We start from the raw sequence: 4948 nt of genomic DNA, 5'->3' as shown, positions 1-4948 counted from the left end.
TTTTAAAGTACTTTTTTCATCCGACAAAGCTCCAGTTGCAGTCTCTAGAAATGAGAAAAACATGTATATTTTACTTATTTATTTATTTATTTATTTATTTATTTATTTATTTATTTATTTATTATCATTATTATTTTGAAGATTTAAACTGAATATTAAATACAGTACGCTATATTAGTATCACTATAAAATATCGTTTATTTACTTACCATTTTGCTCAAAAGACAAGTATCTTATATTAATAAAACAATTAAAGAAAAAATATAAATGGCGGGAAATAGTTTTTTTTTTTTTAATGAAAACAATAATATATACAATTAAAGTAATCCAGAATGGTTCATGGAATAATAAAATATGATACAGAAGTCACTAAAACTCAATAATTACTATTAACAAGAGATATAATTATCACTCATCTTTACATTGCCTTCGGCTCGAATCGTCATGGGACGAAATGTCTCAGTGCGATTGGTCTTTAGGGCGAACCGTCCCACATTTGAACAACTCGGGATCGGAATCCTCAAAAACCCGAAAGTGTCTGCAGCTATCAATATTTTATTATCATGATATCAATTGTTTCCAGAAATCGATAGCGTTTTCTTGGTACTAATGGTAGTCCCAGCATTGTGAGTGATTAACATAGTTACTGAAATGTAATTTTAGTTTAAAAAATGCTTCACAAACAGAAACTTTATTTTAATTTCAGTTTGAAAAGCAAGCTTATTCATCGGTCATTATCATGATCTTGATGTCCGCTGCTATATTACATCTCTATCAAGGATAGTTTCCAGGTTGCCATGACAACATAATAAGCCTTAAGTAAGTGTATTTGTTATTTTTGTATTTAAAAGTAGATTACCAAGGTGATGAGGTTCATATAAAAGAGAAGAAGGAGAAGTTGCTAAATTGTAGCTGAACCATAATAATATTAGAAACAAATAGCAGAGGCGGCTGAATCTCCTCAGTTAACTTTCTGAGGACATGGCAGGTTCAAAATATATCCTTGAGAAGCCTATTTCGGTGGTATCAGCAAACTACGTGATAAAATAATCTTAACGAGATTGATTAAAATAAAACAAATGTGACTTACCTCTGAAGGACTCTTTATTTGATCAAATTATATCCATATTGTCTAACTAAAAAAAATTTTTTTTTTTTGCGATTTCTTTATTCTTTGTTGTTAATTTACGTAAGCACAACCGCTGAGGTACCTAAATCCATGGTATGGTACTTGTCAAAAGTTTTTACCTGAATAACATCAACCACAGTCATAACTTTATGTATAACATTAAATTGTACAAATGAACAAAGGGATAAATTACAATTTTATTCAAGTTTTATTCATTTTTATGGCAGGGACAGATAAATTCATTACCCTGTGTCTCATTACTTTAGTTGTGCAGCAAAACTGCAAGTGGGTCCAGTGGTCGCATTTTTCAAAGCTACACTGCATGGGCTCACTTCACAAAAACAACTAAGTCACAGTCCTTAATCTCCTCTGGCCAAAAGTGTTTGCAAACACAGCACTTCTCATTTTCATCTTCTGTATCATCAGTATCAGATGATTTTTTCCGCACACATGATGGATAAGGCTTTTCGGAAACACCATTTTTTCTTTTCTTGCTGCATAATTCCTTACCTGTAGAAGTGTTTGTTCTTTTCTTTTTGATGTTTGTTTTGTTGCTGAGTAGTTTTTCATTTCCAAAACATCCAAGGTCTAAAGATAGTAGAACATGACTAGTATGAGCAGGCAAAACTGGTGTGTTACTTTGCCCAGTCTACAAGCATGAGATTAATGTGCGACTTGTGTCCATCGTAAAGAATGAGGATAGGTTGGTTTTCACTGGGTCTTTGAACATATTCAAGGAAATGTTCAGACAAATAAGTTTGAAAGACTTCCGAGTTCGATCAACCACTGTCTGTAACCGTGTTTTGAGGACCCTCAAACGCACCATCCATCAATTCCTGTCTCATTTATGCCCTCTGGAAAATGAAATACAGAGGCATCTGTGTGCCTAACGCATTGCCACAACCTATGACAGTTACTGTAGAAGATCTGGCCGATGTTATAGCAGGTGTTGTTAACATTTTAGAACCCATGATGCAGGGTGGTGTGTGTTCTGTTTGTAGCCCCTTTTCATCTATGTTATATATGCACTGATCGAGGTTTATCGAATAGGTCATACTTCTTAAGAATGCATGGTGTCTTATTCTTGAAAGTAATTTGAGACTACTTCTTCAGAGGATGACTTTGCCCTGGCAGCTGATAATGCACAAGGCTTTGAAACATTCAGTTCTGGCCACGGCATCACAAAGCCCTTGAACCTCTTCATTGAAAATAGATGATTTCTATCATGTTTCTGCAAACTTCAGGCATATTCTGAGGCCATGTTAACTACTTCTGATCTAGTGTAGCCATAGCCACAACTAGCCATAACCTTTAGATGGTCAACAAATGCAGCTTCTTCCTCTAGCGAAAGAACAGGAGAAACTCCAGACGTTAATTTCCCAGGGTCAACTCTCCCCAATGCCCTTTGTCTAAGTGTGGTGTCTGGAACACAGTAAACCCTAGCTGCTTTTCGCACACACATCCGATGCTCCTTAATTCGTCATAGACGTTGGGGAGTATGGTCTGTATTTTTATGCTACTTTATCTGATGCAATCATAAATAATAAATTAATTTATTTATTGATTTATTATTTATTTATTCTACTTATCTACATGATACTATATATACTTTAAAAATGTTTTTTTTTAGATTTCTGAACTAGTTTTCTATGTAATTGTTTAATGACTAACTTTTTACCAAAAACACAATATATTATTAAACCATTTTTTGTCAAAACACTCAAAAAGATACAACGGACATCGACTTTTGGGCATCCTCTGTATTTTAACTAAATTATGATAGTCACATGACTTGAAAGTGCAGACAGTAAACTGCGTCTGGAGTTTGTATTTCAACTAAATATTTCTAAAAAGTCTATATTATTTAGAAGGAAGTTACATTTGGATATTTTTAGCATTAAGAAAATAAGGTATTTTATGTAGATATGACAATAACAGCTATTTACTTATACATTTCTTAGACATTTTGAGTTTTGTTTCACTGAGTCATAAGCTTCTGTGTTTACAAACACTACCAAAAAATTGATGACATCAGATCTCGCACTATAAGAAAACAGGTGTGCCCAACGGGAAATACCACCGATTTAGGAACCCCACCGATTTAGGACCCTCGACGATAAAATGTATGATTGAGCAAACTATACAGATAAATGTTCAGACTACTTTTCTTTAATCAGTAATTCAAAGTTATTCTAACTCTTGAGTGATTGGCTCTTAATACAGCGCAATCAGCTCTAGATAGAATGTTCTACAGTAAAACTTGTATAGTAAGAACACAGATATAGCGAATTTACGGATATAGCAAAGTTTTTTGCAATCCCCAGCGAAATCCTTAACAATTCCTTGTAAAATTTTATGGATATAACAAACTTGGATATAGCAAGTTTACTGTTATAGCTAACTTATTTTGTGCCTCCTAGAAGTTATAAATAATGAAATTTACATCATTTATAGCGAATTTTCAAAGGTCTAAATTTTTAAAATATTGAACTGACCTTAATTTTGTAAGTATTTGTATTTGAAACTCAATTCATCCAAAAACTATTGAACTCCAAGGTAAATTTTGTATTTTATACTCCCCTAAACATATTTGGTAGTCATACTTGTTTAAAAGAAATCTATATTGCGAATTTGCTTTAAGGAATTCATTATTCGGATATCAACATATATCATGTAAATTTGAAGTGAGCAAAAAAGTTGAGGAAAAAGTGTTGAATTCTTCCATTTTATGGATTAAATTTTTGATTGAAAGGTATCCACAATCTCAGAAAGGGTTGTTACAATTAATTTGATAGCTGTTTTCAATGCAACCTCTTTTATTTTCTCTAAAACCATTTTGGAGTGATTCTGCAATTTTTTGCTACTTAGCGGGTATATGGGAGGCATTCTAACTGTGGTGAGGGCCTGTCCCGAGACACAGTTAGATTCTAATTAGATCAGCTTTTATAAATCCTGGCTCTTACAGGCTTCCACAGTCTTTTAATAATAAATAATATCTAAAGCCAGGGAAGAATTGTTCAGTCATGTTTAAAGCTTTAAATATTTATTTATTATCCTTAAATGAAATTTACCTCTGGTCATAAATGGTCTTCTTGTCACCTTGCTGACTTAGCATTAACTTTACAATTTACTCAACTGTGTTGCTTCAATTATGATTATACCCTACCGTATATACTGGCTTATAAGTCGGTTGTACTTTTTCAGCATATTTTGGGTGAATTTGCCCTTGACCCGCTTATAAGTTGGTAAACTTAAGATATTTGCCAGAAACTGTTACTAATTTCAGACTAATATTTTGTTGTATTTACAAGTGTTTCAAAGTATATTTTGGGGTATGTCATCAATGTTTAATCTTATATCAATTCCACAAATATAAGTTCATTAAAATTTGTAAGTAGGTGTTGTTTTATGCATGTGGTAAATTTAGCTGCAGAACTGTAGCTCTCTGCTTGAGAAAATTCGGACAGACAAAGCAGAGAGCTACAGATCCAAGCATTGTAAAAACCTTCGATTTACGCCGCCGCTTTTTTGTCGCTTGCTTCGGGTATTATTTCTTGTATTTAATGCTTTTCCCCACTTTAAAAACAGTATCCAATAATTAACCATATATTTTACTCATATTCCTGATACTTTATTTACCTTTCAACGGTTCCAGACGGCCGTATGTGGTTTTTGAATATCAGTAAAAAAAAAATGCATTCCGACGTCGACGTTGGTGTCATCCTAAAATAACACGCCCGAGTTTTATTTATTTAATTTCTTTTTTACATACGTATTGTATTCTTTGTAGACATTATACATGCTATTTGAACCTCCTGA

General features: G+C 33.0%; 1 protein-coding gene across 2 annotated transcripts in view; it reads left to right on the top strand.

Moving 5' to 3' along the window:
* The first annotated feature begins 548 nt into the window (after window positions 1-548).
* The window catches only part of LOC133195808 (neuroglian-like), a 594903-nt gene continuing 590503 nt past the window's right edge, over window positions 549-4948 (top strand). For both annotated transcript variants that reach the window (XM_061331757.1, XM_061331758.1), the window contains exons 1-2: window positions 549-626; window positions 707-819. The gene's annotated coding sequence lies outside the window, so the exon portion shown is untranslated. The remainder of the gene's footprint in view (window positions 627-706; window positions 820-4948) is intronic.

The sequence above is a fragment of the Saccostrea echinata genome, unplaced genomic scaffold (genome assembly GCF_033153115.1).
Source record: "Saccostrea echinata isolate AGI-Se365-2 ecotype Australia unplaced genomic scaffold, CSIRO_AGI_Sech_v1 ptg000029l, whole genome shotgun sequence".
Classification (NCBI taxonomy): domain Eukaryota; kingdom Metazoa; phylum Mollusca; class Bivalvia; order Ostreida; family Ostreidae; genus Saccostrea; species Saccostrea echinata.
Note: the sequence above shows the minus strand (reverse complement) of the source record. Positions and strands in the feature narration are given on the sequence as shown.